General features: G+C 33.3%; 4 long non-coding RNA genes across 4 annotated transcripts in view; 2 read left to right on the top strand and 2 right to left on the bottom strand.

Annotated features, from left to right (window-relative positions):
- Positions 1 to 20512, bottom strand: part of LOC105338690 (uncharacterized) — a 31421-nt gene that overhangs the window by 8001 nt on the left and 2908 nt on the right. The gene's annotated exons all lie outside the window — the stretch shown is intronic.
- Positions 2269 to 7957, top strand: LOC136274553 (uncharacterized). The gene is made up of 2 exons (XR_010712969.1): positions 2269 to 3468; positions 7654 to 7957. It is a non-coding gene; the product is annotated as an uncharacterized lncRNA (long non-coding RNA).
- LOC136274554 (uncharacterized) lies at positions 11537 to 17615 on the top strand. Its single transcript, XR_010712970.1, has 2 exons — positions 11537 to 12565; positions 17319 to 17615. It is a non-coding gene; the product is annotated as an uncharacterized lncRNA (long non-coding RNA).
- On the bottom strand, positions 13294 to 14669 carry LOC136274555 (uncharacterized). The gene is made up of 2 exons (XR_010712971.1): positions 14301 to 14669; positions 13294 to 13452 (listed from the first exon to the last, which is right to left on the bottom strand). It is a non-coding gene; the product is annotated as an uncharacterized lncRNA (long non-coding RNA).

The raw sequence follows: 20512 nt of genomic DNA on the forward strand, positions 1-20512 counted from the left end.
AGGTGATATGGGACACTTCCATGTTGTGACGTATTGTTTATCGAAATAAACAATAAAATAAAGTGTAATTATATAAGTACATCAGGGGTTGAAATATTCCAGGAAAATCACTAGCCCAGGGGCTACTAGTCAATAAAAAATTACAAGCCCAAAGCTGAAATCAGCTAGCCCAACCATTTTAAGATGCAAAATAAAAATATATGTATAACACAATTACAGCTGTTTAATTCATTTTGAAATAAATTCTTCTCAGAGATAACACATTTTATGTTTAAACTTTATTCATATCATAATACAGTTCTGAATCCCCTGATTTGCTAGCCCGATGGACTATCAGTTGGTAAAAAAGAGCATGCCCAAGTTTTAAACTGACTAGCCCCGGGCGTCGGGCTACCATATATTTCAACCCCTGTACATGTAGTTTCTTTTCAAAAATGGTCACCTAACTCCTTAGCACAGTGGGTTAGAGGGTTTACTAGGAACCTGTAAGTTATGAGTTCGAATCCCGCTGGGGTTTTTACAATTTTTACCTTTTCAAATATTTTTAAAAGCTATTTTTTGGTTAAATATTGTAAAATTTGAAAATTCTAAACCGGTGAAAAGTTTTCAATTATATAGTACTTTAATCCACATTAATATCGACAGATGTCCCATACCACCTTAAAAAGGAGGTAAATCAAATTCTGCTAATGAATGGTTTTGATGACTATTCACCATGGGCAGATAGCATGGATACTATTTTAGATAAAAAGGCATGTTTATGCGGGCGCCTTCTAGTGATCAATTTGTCCGTCTGTCCATCCGAGATGGCTTGACAGGAGCATAGCTTCTCTCCCCTTGGCCCAATCTGGCTCATACCTCATCCACAGGGTTCCTTTGGTTGAAGGATGTGCAGTGACCTTGAACCATGTTTTTAGGTATAAGGTTAAGGTCATAGCAGAATTATATATATAAAATCCTTGTCTGGGGCATATCTTTTTTCCCTTTGGTCCAATCTGGCTAATACTCACAGAGTGTCTCTATGGTTAAACGATGTGCAGTGACCTTGCATGAAATTTCTAGGTAACGGGTGAAGATCATATCGGATCATGCAAAAATCCGTTTTTGATAGCATATATAATTTCTACTAACCCCTATTTGGCTCAGACTTCACATAAGCAGAGCTTTTGAGTAAAGGGTGAAAGGGTGTGTAGTGACCTTGAACCTATTTTCAGTGAAAAGAAACTGTGAAGGTCATATCAGAATTATATTTTTAAAAATCCTTGTCCGGAGTATATCTTCTCTCCCTTTGCTCCATTCAGCCTCATACTTTACCCACATGATGCCTTTGTTCAAAATATATGCAATGACCTCGAATGATATTTGTAGATGAAGAGTCAAGGTCATTTCAGATCACACAAAAATCCATATTTTAAGAGCATAGATATACTCTCCTTTTAGCCCCTATTTGGCTAATATTTTACCTTTACAGAGTTTATTGGTTAATGGCGTGCAGTGACCTTGAACCAAGTCTGTCAATGTGAAGGTCATAGCAGATCTTTTTAAAATTAGTTTTAAATAGTAGATTATTTTCCAAATATGCTTAATCTTGGTCAGATTGAACAAAAATGCATGTATGTTAGGGGGAATGAAATTGAATTAAAAGTTCTATGCCAGCTGGAAAAATTTCAAGTTATAGGTCAAGGTCAAAGCAGAATTCTCTGAAATAACATAAGCGGGGCCCTTTGAAATGTTCACCATTTCAATGTTGTCTGGTTCATAGTAATTTTACATAGAAAATATTCAGAAGTAGAGTAAAGTAAACTTTACATCGATAAGTTTCTGACAATTAATGACGCAACGAGCACACAGTACGAAAGGTCAACCTTTTGAAAAGCAGTGAAGAGGAAAAGTTGCTCAGAATTATGTTTTAAACAAAATTGATTTTTTACATAAATTTTAATTTTGCATTCTGGGTTAAGAAAAAAGATGTTAGTTCAAGGTAAAGTAAACTTGTACCTAAAATGAAGTCAAATTTGTTAAGTCGTACTTAAACACATTGGGTTTTTTGTTAAGTCGTTCTTGAAATGGTTAAGGGTTTTTGGTTAAGTCGTACTTAAAAACATTCGGATCATGTTAAGTTGTACCAAGAATCATTCGATTTTTTTTTTATCTTTTTGTACTTAGGTTTCTTTGTTACTAGATTAAGAACTCTGCTTCTTAGACGTACTTCTAGCGTTGATTTGACATTAGCGGAAAACCCACTCGTTGCTTTGCAACGAGCTTTGCTCTAGTTATTATTTTTTTTTTTATCCGCAAATTTTGTGTAGGCCATTTCTCTTACATTTGTTGTCTGATTGTTATGAAACTTTCAGGGTATGTAGACAATGTTAATATCTAGGGACGTTTTTTTCAAATTTTTAAAATTCACTTCCGGGTATGAGTTATTGCCCTTTAATTGAAAATTGGGGGGTCTTTTGTCCAGAGTTGATCTCGGGAACTACAAAAGATAGTTGCATGAAATTTAGCAGAATTGTTGGTAACATTTTATAGTTTTGCTGGCATGAAAATTTTGGCAAAATGTTTTTTAGTTTTTAAGCTATTTGCCGGTAAAGTTTAAGGTTTTGGGGGGTCTGAAATTTTGTTGCTTTTTGTATAATAACCTTTAAACTAAAAATAATTTGTTAATACATATAGAACAAAAGTTGTTAAGAATAACGAGAGCTTTCATTTAAAATTAAGAAAAAAGGACTGGCCCCTATAATTAGGGGTCAGCAGCTCATACACGTATTTTTCTGATAGCAAAAATCGTTATCATTTTATGAAAAAAAATTAATTCAGTTATTGTTAATATATTAAATAATGTCATTTGGTATCAAATTTAAAAAGTTCTGTGCCCTATTTTTTTCAAATTTCATAAAACAAATATGTGTGAATCGTACATGAACGAGTTAATTTGTCTACATAGACACACAAGCGAACAAATGCCGTTTTAAGGCCCAGGCATTTACTGCATTACATTGTGTTGCGTCTTAGATAAATTGTTGTGATTCAATTTCATTTTTTTTTCATCTAGGCTATATATCATTTATGAATTCAACTACTTTTTTAACACGTTCTAATCGGCCACGCAGAACAAATGTTTGCAATGTTTGTCGCGGACCCGCGAATGTAAACAGTAACGAACGGCATTGTAGAAAAGAGAGAGCGTAATGCAGAAGATAAGTTGTGCATTTTTCGGTTTACACATGCATTTTCAAGTTACTGTGAAACATATGAACATGCACAGGGAACAATACTACATATTTGTATAAGGAGGGATATATTCTCGTGTGAATCGTTTACGAGGAAATTCTGACAGCCACACTTCTGTCGACCATGTCGACGGATGTTTATGTTTCCATTGATCAGCCGTTGATAAGCTACGAGTAATAAAGGGGAAAAGATGGACATTAAAGTGTGTGATCTATGTGGATGTTACTGAAGAAGGTGAGGCTTTTTATTCCTTTTAAAGTTTCTTGTCTATAGTGGTTAAAATGTCAGCATGTTAACTGGTTAACATTTAGTCTATAGATGTACATGTAAGTACGTGCACACTGTCACTGATGTATGTTATTTTTCTAGTCCAGACAATATAAATCCTTTTAACAGAATTGAATCCCAAATGTTGTACCTTTCACTTGTTTTTTTCTCCTTTTTACCAGAATTTTGTGTAAATTACAATTCAATTTATTGACAAAATCCACATGTGGCGAAAGTCATACATACAGTATACAAATATACATGTAGTTGGTACTGTACATAGATTTTCTTATGATATGTCCATCGCGTATGAATTTACAAATATATCTTGATGATTAAACATCTGCTGAGTTAAGAATTTTATAAGAATTACACATACATGCCAACTTTTGAAAATCTCAATGGGGGATTTTACGCGCAACGACATTTTCCTAGAAGGAAATTTCGCGGCATTTTGTCATGTAATTGCTTTGTATAAACAATTGAACTTTTAGAAATTCATCTGTTTCTTTATCTATTTATCATAATACTAATGTATTTATCAAACAATCTCCTCCTTCAAATGAAATCATAAATAAAGTACATAACTTTATTTTTCATATATTAAATCAATCTTTATTAAATCAATCTTTAAAATCTCAACAAAAAATAAATAGTATGGTATAGCAGTTCAAAAAGCACTAAGTTCTGCAACGCAGTTGGCAAACAGGACCTCTGCTCTTGTGACATCTACAAAATAAAATGAATAATTAATTAAATTAAATATCAAAAAAGCATTTATGGGTCAAGTTGCTATAAAAAGTGAAAGAAAGTATTTATAATTGTTTCCTGGATTAAAATTCTTTAGGTGGCAGGGGACAGTTTTTTTGATACAATTCATTGTAGCCAAGGGATGCATGTCTTCGGAACTCTGTAACTAGAATTTCCTCAGTTCCCATTCAGCACAAATACCTTTAATTCACTCTTTATAAGGCCAATCACCAATTTCTGAAGAAAATTACTAATCAAAACCTGTAAAATTCTCTACATACTGATTTTTATGAGATTTTGACCCTTTCATATTTTGCTAATTTTTCATGATTTTTCAGCTTTTTAGACCTCCGCCAGCTAATTCCCTGCAGAGGGTTGACCTTCCGTACCGCGTGCACGTTGCACTATCACATGTCACAAACTTACCGGTGTATAGTTTTCAATGTCCCATCCACCTACTTTTCGTGTTATTTTACCCCCCGTCTGTAACTTGCAATTTCACTGTGTAAAGTCAGCACAACAGCCATAGCCGCAGGTTTCGCATTTTACTTCTGATTCTCATGTACCTAACATAAGGGGCCTACATATTGCATATCAATTTCAACAAGAGACACCCCTCTAACTAATGATAATCATTAAAAATCATTTCATGAATTTTAGCAACACTCATAAGCCTTCAAGTACAGCAACTCTCAATTTTACAAAAATATTGACGGGTACTTTATTCGAAACTGTCCCTTGCTACCTTTAACATACACTAACATTCTCTGAAAAGTCATCTTGTCTTAAAATTAAACAGCTTAAGCTATTCTGAAAAAAAGTAATTTACAGAGTTAGATGTTTTGTTATGGTGTGGGTGTTTGCTTACTAACGTGTAATTTTTACATTGTTTACTGGATGTTTAGACTTGCTCGAGGTTCATTGGTGACTGGAAAGGATGACCAAATTTATCTATTTAAAAAAAAATTAGATTGTGAATTTTCAACTCAAAATTCAAAGCAGGGTCTAATTAGAAACATATGATCATATTCTTGTGCGGAAGACTCCAAATGTAGACATAAATACCCTGTAGACATACATGTAACATCAAGTAAATAAAATTGTATACTTCAGACTTCAGAGTTAAAACATGACTAAAAAGTCTTTAATATTTTTATGATGCCGATCAATGTATCATTAGAGAGGTTTAGCAGACCAACGGGTAACCGGTACATGTACTTGTACATGTAGTTTACAAGTTAGAACTATGCGTACCACTCTACCAGTTCACATAATTTTTCTTGTTTAGCAGTTTTGATATGTACTTGAATTGTCCTTGTTAATGTTTAAAATGTAATTTTTCATTTATATTCTCTTTTTTTAATCTGACTACTGGCAGTACTGGCATGCCAGCAGTTCTTGTCAAGGACCATTTCTCGCTGGTGCAATGTTACATCATATTTTCGTATATAATTTTATGTGTTGATAAAATGACGTAACAATGCACTGATGAAAAATGGTACTCAACGATAACTGATCGCAAGCCAATATTGATTAATTACAGACAAAAACTGAAGGTTGCAAGTGTTATTTTTTATTGAACACCATTGTTTAAAATAACTTTTTATATATGTGACGGTCAGACCGGTTTAAATACCAGTGTTCAGTTGGTAGAGCACCTGACTAGAGATTCAGGGGGACCAGGTTTAATTCCTGGTTTGGTCCTTCATTATTTCTCCCATCCTGTTACAATATTAAGGCTTGGACGTTTCTGTACTTAGCCGATTCGGTACATATCACTATACATGAGATGCGATAAGATACATATCACGATACATTGCAACTAATTGAAAACATGAATAAGGGTTAAAAATTTATTCAATCTGTCGATGTATTACCGCATGTCCAAAGTTATTTTGATATATTTAAAATGAGCGTTGCACAATTTACAAATTACTTAAGTCTCATATACACTACTTTTTCATTAACAAGTAATTCAAAAGTTGTCCACACTCCAGATTTAGCTTCCTAACAGGTTTGACAACTTTACGAGGTTTTCCGCCATCTTTGTACTTTCATATTAGGCGCGCAGACTAAAAATAGCCGATATATGAAGCTCAGATATTTTTGGAAAATAAAAAAAAGTCCGCATAGGTATCGTAATGTATTAATGGTAAATGTAACAATCCAAATATCGTCAAAATAAATACCGTGGTGCATCGGTGGATCGTTCCATCCCTATACAATATTGGTGTTGTAACCAACCCCTGGAACTGACAGGTTAACTCCTGCCAGGGGAAGAGCCAGGGGTGATCTTTGAGGGTGAAGATCATTTAAAGGGGGGGGGGGATGTGACGGTCAGACTGGTTTGAATACCGGTGCCAGATACATGTAGCTCAGTTGGTAGAGCACTTGACTAGAGATTCAGAGGGCAAGGTTCGAATCCCAGTCTGTTCTGTCATTATTTCTCCCATCTTGTACATATATATCAGATCTATTCAAGTCAGTGTCAGCTACATTATGCATAAACAATTTTACCCGCTCCTAAACCACAAACTTTCTTATTAGTGGATTCAGCTTCCCGCTGATTGGCTGCTGTTGCAGCAGACTTATAATATATGCACGCACAAAACACAATGAACTTATCAGAGAATGAAAAATTCATCGAGTTACTTTCAACTGTTGGAATTTGGGTATTTTTTATAAATGTATACTTGTGACAAAACATATGATTATGTGGTACATACAGCTGTAGCTTTATGAAGAAAATTTGGGTTAGACATATATATCTACCATGCAAGTAAATGATATTTACTAAAACTTCCAATTTATGACGCACGAAATATACGCTACTTTTATAAAGATTGACATACATGTAATGTAACACATTCTGTGAAAAATAATCTATTAAAAATTCTTCATTAAGTTTACTCATACATGTTTTATGCTTATTACACATAGTATTGTTTTTAAAAAATGTAATTTAAAAGAAAAGAAACCAAAACCCTCGCCAAATTTATTTGCAAAATAAAAACCCGGTAGAATTGATAAAACATGGTATACCAGAAGGAAATACATGTACTTTGACGCTGTTCAGATGGGTAATATTCCTTTGTAATTTTCGAATTGAAATGCTTGACTGTTGCACTACAAGAAATAAACTCAGCTCTCTCTCTCTCTCAAACTCTCTCTCAATCTAATAAGTGTCTATACCTAAGAATTTTTTTTAATATTATATTATGACTTGATATGCAAATTTTTGATCCTGTACTGCCTAAATGTTATGTCATGTATTGGGATATGTAATACTTATTACACTGCATGGTCAGTGTATTTTTTCCAGAAATAATATGCATATGTTAATGTAAACACAGCTATTACTAGTACATGTATGTAAAACAATTATTTTTTTTTTTATTTCAGCTCAAAACGAACTCTTGTTCCGACATGGCACCACATTGCTTTTACCTGTTGATTCTTGTGGGTCAACTCTTGAGATTAACCTGTCACCTCTATCCACATGCATATTCCTTGTGTTCTACAGACTTTTTACCGGTAATTCAAATTAAATCGGATAATGCATGAACAATAATGGAACTTTATGAAAGCATCATCCCATGTTGTGGTTTGTGTTTGATAAGAAATTATGAAAAACAAAATTAAGGCTATTTAAAGAAATTCATAATTGTTGTGAAAATTTGTTTTTCAATAAAAGTATGCAATTATGTTTCCTTTATTTTTTATTTTATAAAGGTATTTAGATGTGTTTACATAATTGAACCCCCCCCCCCACCCCACCCCATCCAATTGTCTGCATTAAGATTACATTTAGGATATGTAAATGTACATTTGACTTTGAAATAACATCTGCTATGATAATTACTTTTGAAATGAACAAGAAACAACCTATTTCTACCTTTCTAAGGTATATATGCATAAAAAAAGGAAAAAAACATGTCAAATTTTGAACATTTTTCATGGAAATCAACTCTGTCTCCACCTACCTGGGTGTTTGAATTTTATTTTAATTTAAGGCAGATATCTAACTTGTAGGTTGTATCTTACTGTTTTAGCATGGTTAGAAGGAGACTAGAAATCAAAATAGATTAGATATTCACTAAATATGATTGTTAGCTTACTTTTTTTCATAAAAACAAGAAATCACAAGCAGGACAGCTGTCTATTTGTTAATTAAAATGGTGTAAATCATAAAATAAACAAATAATTAGGATCAAATTTTAGAATCATCGATGATTGTTTTCAAATATGTGTGAGATATGACTCAAGGAAATTGCCATAAGTTTCATAAAATTAGGTAAAACATTTTTAACCATGACTTTTTATGAAAATCAAAAGATGGGGGGGGGGGGGTATACATGTAAGGATATTTCTAAGTGATGTGAAGCTTTTATCATGATTATATAATGTAGATGCATGTTGTATTGAATAAGGTTTCTTTTCAAAGGTGGTTGAACAACAATTGACCTCTAAAAGGTCAGGTAAAGATGTTTTACTATGGAGAACCCTGTAAATCTGTGTTTACTAATGGAAATTGGAAATGGGGGGTTCACTTAAATGGCCATATTTTTATTAAACCTCAATGGAATTTGCAATATGTGGTATTCTTTTTCTCAGAATTGCATTAGCTTTCTTATTCTAAGACAAACCGTCTTTTCATAAAATGTTAGTGTACTAATTGCAGTTAAAGGTACATGTACAAGGAATAGTTTCGGATAAAGAACCGTCAATATTTTTGTAAAATTGATAGTGACTGTACTTGAAGATTTACCAGTGTTGCGTAGATTCATCAAATGAATTTTAATGTTTATCAATAGTTAATGGGATGTCTCTTGTTGGAATTGGTAAGGCCTAAAAAAAAAATAGTGTGTTTAGGGTAACACTAATGAAAAAATTAGGTTAGGTAGGTGGGGATTTTTTTTTATTTTATCTATTTTTTTTGCCTGAATCCTAAGAATGTTTGTTTGTTTCATATTTAAAAACGTATTTTTTATTGGAAATAAGATAAAATTCACAGTTGGATAAAATCAGGCATCTAAAAATGGGAGGATCGGGCCATTTTTGTAGGTTAGGTCGGGTTACCCGAAACACACAACTTTTTTTTTGAGGCCTAAGCAATATTAAGGCCCCTAATTTTAAGTACATGAGAAGCAGTAATAAATTGTGAAACTTGCGGCTTTGACTGTTGTGTTGCCTTTACACAGTGAAATTGAAGGTTACAAACTGGAGGTTATATAACATGAAATGGAGGTGGATGGGATATTATATGCCTATTTAGTATCTACTGGGTATGAGGACAATAGCAAGTTTATTGTCCCTCAAGACAGCAACTATTTCATGAGGCAAAGCCAAGGGAAATAGTTGCTGTGGGGTGGGACAATAAACTTGCTATTGTCCAGATAGTCAGTTAATTGGTATATTATTGTACCGAAGAAAGCTTTATTTGTCAGCGATGCAGAATTTCTTGATGATAAACAAATTAGAGTTATCAAACTTTGTATTTAATGCGGTGATCTGATTAGGTCAGAGGTGTTCCGAGTTTAAAAAGGAGGGAAATCAAATTCTGCTGATGAATGGTTTTGATGACTATTCACCATGGGCAGATACCATGGATACTATTTCAAATTAGATAGAAAGCAAGTTTGTGTGGGCGCCTTCTAGTGATCAGTTTGTCCGTCTGTCCATCTGAGATCGCTTGACCGGAGCATAGATTCTCTCCCCTTGGCCCAATCTGGCTCATACCTCATCCACAGGGTTCCTTTGGGTTAAGGATGTGCAGTGACCTTGAACCATGTTGTTAGGTATAAGGTTAAGGTCAAAGTAGAAATACATATATAAAATCCTTGTCTGGGGCATATCTTCTCTCCCTTTGGTCCAATCTAGCTAATACTCACAGACTGTCTCTATTGTTAATCGATGTGCAGTGACCTTGCATGAAATTTCTAGGTAAAGGGTGAAATATCATATCGGATCATGCAAAAATCCTTTTTTCAGAACATATATACTTTCTACTAACCCCTATAGGGCTCAGACTTCACATAAGCAGAGCTTTTGAGTAAAGGGTGTGTAGTGACCTTGAACCTATTTTCAAGGTAAACTGTGAAGGTCATAGCAGAATTATATTTAAAAAATCCTTGTCTGGAGTACATCTTCTCTCCCTTTGCTCCAATCAGGCTCATACTTCACCCACATGATGCCTTTGATCAAAGGATATGCAATGACCTCTAATGATATTTGTAGATCAAGTGTCAAAGTCATATCAGATCACACAAAAATCCATATTTTAAGAGCATATATATACTCTCCTTTTAGCCCCTAATTGGCTAATATTTTGCCTAAACAGAGCTTATTGGTTAATGGCGTGCAGTGACCTTGAACCATGTCAATGTGAAGGTCATAGCAGATCTTAATAAAATTATTTTTAGACAGTAGAATATTTCCCGGATATGCTTAATCTTGGTCAGATTGAACAAAAATGCCTATATGTTAGGGGCAATGAAATTGAATTAGAAGTTCTATGCCAGCTGGAATAATTTCAAGTTATAGGTCAAGGTCAAAGCAAAATTCTCTAAAATAACATCAGCGGGGCCCTTTGAAATGTTCACCATTTCAATGTTGTCTGGTTCATAGTAATTTTAAATAAAAATATTCACAGAGGAATAATAAAATTAAGTAAACTATCCATCGATAAGTTTCTGACAATTGATGATGCAACAAGCGCATAGTACGAAAGGTCAACCCTTTGAAAAGCAGTGTAGAGGAAATGTTGCTCGGAATTATGTTTTAAACAAAATTGATTTTTTACGGAAATTTTAATTTTGCATTCTGGGTCAAGAAATTAGATGTTAGTTCCAGATAAAGTTAACTTTTACCTAAAATGGAGTCAAATTTGTTAAGTCGTACTTAAACACATTCTGATTTTTTTGTTAACTCGGTCTTGAAATGGTTATGTTTTTTGTTAATTTGTACTTAAAACCATTCGGATTTTGTTAAGTCATACCAAGAATCATTCGATTTTTAAAATCTTTTTTGTACTTAAGTTACTTTTGTCATTAGATTAAGAACACTGCTTCTTAGAGGTACTTCTAGCATTACTTTCGACATCAGCGGAAAACCCACTCGTTGCTTTGCAACGAGCTTTGCTCTAGTTATTTTTTTTTTTCCCCGCAAATTTTGTGCACGAGATTTCTCGAACATTTTTTGTCTGATTGCTATGAAACTTTCAGGGTATGTAGATGATATTAATATCTCTAGACGTTTTTTTCAAATTTTTAAAATTTTACTTCCGGTTATGAGTTATTGCCCTTTAATTGAAAATTGGGGGGTCTTTTGTCCAGAGTTGATCTCGGGAACTACAGATGATAGATGCATGAAATTTGGCGAAATTGTCGGTAACATTTTATAGTTTTGCTGGCATGAAAATTTTGGTAATTTCTTTGTTAGTTTTTGAGCTATTTGTCGCCAAAGTTTAAGATTTTTTCGGGGCTGAAATTTTGTTACTTTTTGTATTATAACCTTTAAACTAAAAATATTTTGTTAATACATATAGAACAAAAGTTGTTTAGAATAACGTGAGCTTTCATTTAAAATTAAGAAAAAAGGGCTGGCCCCTATAATTAGGGGTCAGCAGCTCATACACGTATTTTTCTGATAGCAAAAATCGTTATCATTTTATGAAAAAAAATTAATTCAGTTATTGTTAATATATTAAATAATGTCATTTGGTATCAAATTAAACAAGTTCTGTGCTATATTTTTTTTCAAATTTCATAAAACAAATATGTGAGAATCGTACATGAACGAGTTAATATGTCTACATAGACACACAAGCGAGCAAATGCCACATTAAGGCCCAGGCATTTACTGCATTACGTTGTGTTGCGTCTTAGATAAATTGTTGTGATTCAATTTCATTTTTTTCATCTATATCATTTATGAATTCAATGAACACACATTATTTAAACGTTCTATGTGCAACTATTTGTCGGGGCGCCCCTGTTTGTAACCCCCGCGCGCGCGCCGAATGTAAACGGTAACGAACGGCATTGTAGAAAAGAGAGAGCCGTAATGCAGAAGAGAAGTTGTGTATTCTTTCGGTGTACACATGCATTTTCAATTTGCTGTGAAACATATGAACATGCACTGGGAACAATACTACATATTTGTTTAAGGAGGATATTTTTCTCGTGTGAATCGTTTACGAGGAAATTCTGACAGCCACACTTCTGTCGACAATCAGCCGTTGATAAGCTACGAGTAATAAAGGAGAAAAGATGGACATTAAAGTGTGTGATTTATGTGGATGTTACTGAAGAAGGTGAGGCTTTTTCTCCTTTTAAAGTTTCTTGTTAACTGGTTAAAATTTAGTATATAGTATAGATGTACATGTAAGTACGTGCACACTGTTAGATGTTTTTGTTATGGTGTGGGTGTTTGTTTACTAACGTGTAATTTTTACATGTTTCATGGATGTTTAGACTCGCTCGAGGTTCATGGGGGACTGGAAAGGGTAACTGAATTTATCTATTTAAAAAAATAACAGATTGTGAATTTTCAACTCAAAATTCAAAGCAGGGTCTAATTAGAAACATATCATATATTCTTGTGCAGAAGACTCCAAATGTAGTCATGAATACCCTGTAGACATAACTTCAAGTAAATGAAATTGTATACTTCAGACTTCAGAGTTAAAACATGACTTTAATATCTTTATGATGCCGATCATTGTATCATTAAAGAGGTTTAGCAGACCAATGGGTACCCCCCTTACCAAATTTCCCTCACCTTTTTCAAATGTGATCCTAACATTAGAGTCTCACGTGAGTTTCACATGAGTAATTTAACATGCAAATTAGGTTAGATTCACACCTGAAACCAGGTTTGAAAAAATCACATGTGAGAATCAAGGTTTGAATTAGAAATGCACATTTTCACATGTGATAAAATTCACATGTGAAAAATTCAAATGTGATGAATTTTTTCAAATGTGATTTTTCTCACATGTGAAAAAAGCAAGCTAATGCTCTAAATTTAAAAACAAAATCCTTTTCTTACTTAATAAAATTGTTTTTATTAATATATAATTAATAACACAGTAACTGTAGATAATGCAGTAAGCGATGTAGTCGGAATTAGTCCGGTTTTTCCTCTTTCTTCTTCGTCTTCTGGACCCTGGCAGTCTGCAACATCCTTTTGTTGACCGAGCTAAAAAAATAAAAAAGGAATTTCATTACCAGTATTCTTTTAAAAATAAATACAAACAATATAAATAAAACTACTTAGCATGCTTATAGTGTATTGAATTAGCCAGGCAGAAAAAAAATGCTAAATCATTACTTTAACGGATATATGATATAAAAATCTATACACTTATAAAATGCAGACCTCTCCTTTGCAGACCAATTAATTCATATTAGTTCTCTTCATTAGTGAGGGGTATATTTAGCTCATAAATAATGCAGGGGTATATATTAAATATCCCAAAATTTAAAATTATATTGCAAAAGATTGACTGAAGTAAATGATTATACATGTACTTGATTGTTCTAATTTATTGATTTATATATAACCTGTGTTCTCAAGTCAAGAAGTCTTGAGTATAAACATGATAAAGATTCTCAAATCACAATTAATATCACTGGACAAAATATCGATATCAGTATATTAACACTATAATAATTATGATTATTTTATAGCAATTTGATTACTACCATAAATTAATATTACTTATTTCTAACTTCATAAAATACAAGCGTTGGTTTCATCTGTTTCTTCATAATAATTTCTGTTCCACTATGGTTTGTATGATTCCCTAATTGCATGTCCTACCACCTACCAGTACTGATCTTATCTCAATCTCTGAATTAGGTCAAGTTGTGTGCGCATGCCCCATGTTTGAATGAAAAATTGGGTGCCATTATTATTGCTGACTTTTCTTATAGATACAGATACATGCTGCATGTACAGAAACATGAGGCTGCACACAGTACAGATTTATTATATACTGTTATGAACAAAATGATATGAATTTAACTATCAAAACATTTTCTTACCTTTATTTAATTATTCATGAACAATTAATCCTTCAGTACAATCAGCTTAAGGGTTTTTGATCATATGTCTCAGGCCTGCACATCATGCATCCAGAATGAAAATGTTGCAGAAAGTCCAGTTTTTGAGAAAATGCCATATCCAAATTTTGACAGAGTTTTTTTCACAGTTGTTTCCACAAAAGACCTGTTTTAGTTATTTTGTACATGGCGCGATCCTCACTTCATGGCCGCATGGCCTGGCTAAAGTGATCTCTGACTGCCCCGCACTACAGATAGCTCCTGCTGGGCTTCCCGCTGTGACTCTCAGATTTCAGAGACTGGATAATCCCCCCTTATCAATGCGATGCTACCAATTGGTGTCTACCAGTGTGTGATGAACAGATTTGAAAAGTTGTTGTTTTTGTTTTTTGTTTTAAAAAACTATTGTACAATTTTAAGATTATCTTAATTAAATGATAAGGTGGCATGTAGAAATGAAAAATTAACAATATAAAAGTTAAACTAAAATAATGACCATAGTTCAATATAAAACTGTTTTAAAACAAGTGTAGAGCTGTGTAATTAAATTCATAATGCCATAATTCATTATTTTATTTTTTTTACTGTGCAGATCAAATACTGATTTTCATTGCTATGTGCTCTTTGCTGTATACTAAAATGACCAAATATGGTACATGTACTAAATGAACTGGGTAGTATGAAACCTTTTTTTAAAGGATAATTTAGTACAAATATTTCAATATTTGAAAAAAAATAACCACCCCACCTTCCTTCTCTTGGGTTTTTCTTTTATATTCTAACCAGCTGAGTCTCACATGTGAATTTTGGACTTACACGTACATCCCAGAAATTTCCAGCTTAATAACATTTTCTAAGTCCAATATCAAACAAACAATCACATGTGAATTTTATACTTCTCCTTTTCATGCAAGGAGCAAATCTTGAACAATTAACTAAGACTAAATTTCAATGTTAGGATCACATGTGAAAAAGTGAATTCAGAGTAACAATTATACATTGCTTTAATTCTCACATTTGAAGTAAAATCTCACGTGAGAATTTTAGGTTTGAAATTTCTTTCAAGTGTGAGCTAACATAACCACATGTGAAAATAAAAATTTGCATAGAAATCTAACGCATCTCAAATGTGATTCAAATGTGAATCACATGAGAAGATGTTAGCAATTTCTGTACGGGCCGGTACATGTACTTGTACACGTAGGTTACAAGTTAGAACTATGCCTACCATTCTACCAGTTCACATAATTTTTCTTGTTTAGCAGTTATGATGTGTACTTAAATTGTCCTTGTTAATGTTTTAAATGTAATTTTTTATTCTCTTTTTTTAATCTGACTACTGGCAGTACTGGCGTGCGAGCAGTTCTCGCCGAGGACCATTTCTCGCTGGTGCACTGTTACATCATATTTTCGTATATAATTTTATGTGTTGATAAAATGACGTAACAATGCACTGGTGAGAAATGGTACTCGGCGAGAACTGATCGCACGCCAATATTGATTAATTACAGACAAAAAGTGAAGGTTGCGAGTGTTATTTTTTATTGAACAACATTGTTTATAATAATTCTTTATATATGTGACGATCAGACCGGTTTGAATACCAGTGCCAGATAGCTCAGTTGGTAGAGCACCTGACTAGAGATTCAGGGGGCCCAGGTTCAAATCCCGGTTTGGTCCTTCATTATTTCTCCCATCCTGTTACAATATTGGGTGTTGTGACCAACCCCTGGAACTAACAGGTTAACTCGATCCTGCCAGGGATGATCTTCGAGGGTGAAGATCATTTAAGGGGGAGGAATGTGACGGTCAGACTGGTTCGAATACAGGTGCCAGATACATGTAGCTCAGTTGGTAGAGCACTTGACTAGAGATTCAGAGGGCCAGGTTCGAATCCCACTTTGTTCCGTCGTTATTTCTCCCATCTTTTACATAAACATGTATATCAGATATATGACAGATGATTAAGGTCATCACATGTTTTGCAAGATGCAATAAGTGTTAAAAACCTTTACTTTACAACAGAATACATTTAAGTGAATATTTATGTTTCTTGTTATTATTTGGTGTGGCTTTCTTGACAGTGTCGCATAAACAATTTACCCGCTCCTAAAACACAAACTTTCTTTTTGTGGATTCAGCTTACCGCTGATTGGCTGCTGTTGCAGCAGACAAATAAGATATGCACGCACAAAACACAATGAACTTATCAGAGAATGAGTTGAGTTTATTTAAACTGTTGGAATTTGGGTATTTTTTTTAAAAATGTATACTTGTGACAAAACATATATGTGGTACATACAGCTGTAGCTTTATGAAGAAAATTTTGGTTAGACCATATATACCTAACAGGCAAGTAAATGATATTTACAAAAAACTTGCAATTTATGGCGCACGAAATATACGCTAGTTTTATAAAGATTGACATACATGTAATGTACCACATTCTTTGAAAAATAATCTATTAAAAATTCTTCATTAAGTTTACTCATACATGTTTTATGCTTATTACACGTAGTATTGTTTTTAAAACATGTAATTTATAAGAAAATAAACAAAAACCCTCGCTAAATTTATTTGCAAAAAAAAAAAACACAGTAGAATTGATAAAAAATGGTATACCAGAAGCTAATACCAGTACATGTACTTTGACGCTGTTCGGTGGGTAATATTCGTTTGTAATTTACGAATTGAAATATTGACTGTTGCACTACAAGTACGGTAATAAACTCTCTCTCTCTCTCTCAAACTCTCTCTCTTTCTCAATTTGATAAGTGTTTATACCTATGAAAATTTTTTAATATTATATTATGACTTGATATGCAAATTTTTGATCTTGTACTGCTGAAATGTTATGTCATGTATTGGGATATGTCATACTTATTACACTGCATGGTCAGTGTATTTTTTACAGAAATACTATGCATATGTTAATGTAAACACAGCTATTACTAGTACATGTATGTAAACACAGCTAATTATTTTTTTTATTTATTTCAGCTCGAAACAGACTCTTGTTACCACATGGCTTTTACCGGTACCTGTTGATTCTTGTGGGTCAGCTCCTGAGATTAACCTGTCACCTCTATCCACATGCATATTCCTTGTGTTCTACAGACTATTTACCGGTAATTCAAATTTAATCCGATAATGCATGAACAATAATGGAACTTGAAGAAAGCATCATGCCATGTTGTGGTTTGTGTTTGATAAGAAATTATGAAAGCAAAATTAAGGCTGTTTAAAGAAATTCATAATTGCTGTGAAAATTTGTTTTTCAATAAAAGTATACAATTATGTTTCCTTTATTTTTTATTTCATAAAGATATTTAGATGTGTTTACATAATTGAACCCCCCCCCCCCTTTATTTAATTGTCTGCATTAAGATTACATGTAGGATATGTAAATGTACATTTGACTTTGAAATAACATCTGCTATGATAATTACTTTTGAAATGAACAAGAAACAACCTATTTCTACCTTTCTAAGGTATATATGCATAAAAAAGTAGAAAAACATGTCAAATTTGAACATTTTTCATTGAAATCAACTATTAACAAGAGCAACTATTTAATGAGGCAAAGCCAAGGGAAATAGTTGCTGTGGAATGGGACAATAAACTTGCTATTGTCTGAATAGTCAGTTAATTGGTATTTCATTATACAGAAGAAAACTTTATTTGTCAGCGATGCAGAATTTCTTGATGATAAACAAATTAGAGTTAAATCAAACTTTGTATTTAATGCGGCGATCTTATTAGGTCAGAGGTGTTCCGAGTTTAAGGTGATATGGGACACTTCCATGTTGTGACGTATTGTTTATCGAAATAAACAATAAAATAAAGTGTAATTATATAAGTACATGTAGTTTCTTTTCAGAAATGGTCACCTAACTCCTTAGCACAGTGGGTTAGAGGGTTTACTAGGAACCTGTAAGTCATGAGTTCGAATCCCGCTGGGGTTTTTACAATTTTTACCTTTTCAAATATTTTTAAAAGCTATTTTTTGGTTAAATATTGTAAAATTTGAAAATTCTAAACCGGTGAAAATTTTTCAATTATATAGTACTTTAATCCACATTAATATCGACAGATGTCCCATACCACCTTAAAAAGGAGGGAAATCAAATTCTGCTGATGAATGGTTTTGATGACTATTCACTATGGGCAGATAGCATGGATACTATTTTAAATTAGATAAAAAGGCATGTTTATGCGGGCGCCTTCTAGTGATCAATTTGTCCGCCTGTCCATCCGAGATGGCTAGACAGGAGCATAGCTTCTCTCCCCTTGGCCCAATCTGGCTCATACCTCATCCACAGGGTTCCTTTGGTTGAAGGATGTGCAGTGACCTTGAACCATGTTTTTAGGTATAAGGTTAAGGTCATAGCAGAATTATATATATAAAATCCTTGTCTGGGGCATATCTTTTTTCCCTTTGGTCCAATCTGGCTAATACTCACAGAGTGTCTCTATGGTTAAACGATGTGCAGTGACCTTGCATGAAATTTCTAGGTACGGGTGAAGATCATATCGGATCATGCAAAAATCCTTTTTTGAGAGCATATATAATTTCTACTAACCCCTATTTAGCTCAGACTTCACATAAGCAGAGCTTTTGAGTAAAGGGTGAAAGGGTGTGTAGTGACCTTGAACCTATTTTCAGTGAAAAGAAACTGTGAAGGTCATACCAGAATTATATTTTTAAAAATCCTTGTCCGGAGTATATCTTCTCTCCCTTTGCTCCATTCAGCCTCATACTTCACCCACATGATGCCTTTGTTCAAAATATATGCAATGACCTCGAATGATATTTGTAGATGAAGAGTCAAGGTCATATCAGATCACACAAAAATCCATATTTTAAGAGCATAGATATACTCTCCTTTTAGCCCCTATTTGGCTAATATTTTACCTTTACAGAGTTTATTGGTTAATGGCGTGCAGTGACCTTGAACCAAGTCTGTCAATGTGAAGGTCATAGCAGATCTTTTTAAAATTAGTTTTAAATAGTAGATTATTTTCCAAATATGCTTAATCTTGGTCAGATTGAACAAAAATGCATGGGAATGAAATTGAATTAAAAGTTCTATGCCAGCTGGAAAAATTTCAAGTTATAGGTCAAGGTCAAAGCAGAATTCTCTGAAATAACATAAGCGGGGCCCTTTGAAATGTTCACCATTTCAATGTTGTCTGGTTCATAGTAATTTTACATAGAAAATATTCACAGAAGTACAGTAAAGTAAACTTTACATCCATAAGTTTCTGACAATTAATGACGCAACGAGCACACAGTACGAAAGGTCAACCTTTTGAAAAGCAGTGAAGAGGAAAAGTTGCTCAGAATTATGTTTTAAACAAAATTGATTTTTTTCATAAATTTTAATTTTGCATTCTGGGTTAAGAAAAAAGATGTTAGTTCAAGGTAAAGTAAACTTGTACCTAAAATGAGGGATGGTGTAAAAGTAGTTCGGGACATATGTCCCGGACATATGTCCCGTGATGTCCCAATTTTTTATTTCGCGTCTAACTTACTTTCCAGTTACTTTTTCCAAAAACCATTAATCAGATATCAAATGGCATCTTAATTTAAGTCGGTTGTATTCTTTCTGCTTCTTAAAAACCACCATTAAGTTTAAATTTGCCAATTTTCCATCGCCGAAAGTGTAAATGTAGTCCCAAGAAATGGACTATGTTTTTCGATTTCCGGTTTTTGTTTTGCTTTTGTATATACATTAAATATACATATTTCTATATGTTTATATATTGTAATTGAATATCAAATATTGTTTTATAATATAAACATAATTATTATGTCATTCTCAGTCCCTAATGTAATTGTTTACACATTTCTTTGCGGGACATCGCAGTTCACATAACACAGAAAAGAAAAAGTAAAACCGAAAACCCAGCAGGGGTAGTATATACAATTCCGCATGACGATTCTGTAAAGGATGTTAGCCGGTATATCACTTATATATTGATATACCGTTGTCCAGCTCTTGCCACGTGGAGGCCTCCTTTATTAAAAGCCATTTTATTGTTAGAAAAATAGTAAAACATATTTGTTTAGGCAGTTAAAAGCACTAAATCTATTATTTTACAGACGTTTTATATTATCCAATGGGGACGGTTATGGAAATAATCCAATACATTTTCATACGTCCGCGCATTTAATTGCACATTTCATCATT

The sequence above is a fragment of the Magallana gigas genome, chromosome 4, assembly GCF_963853765.1.
Source record: "Magallana gigas chromosome 4, xbMagGiga1.1, whole genome shotgun sequence".
Classification (NCBI taxonomy): domain Eukaryota; kingdom Metazoa; phylum Mollusca; class Bivalvia; order Ostreida; family Ostreidae; genus Magallana; species Magallana gigas.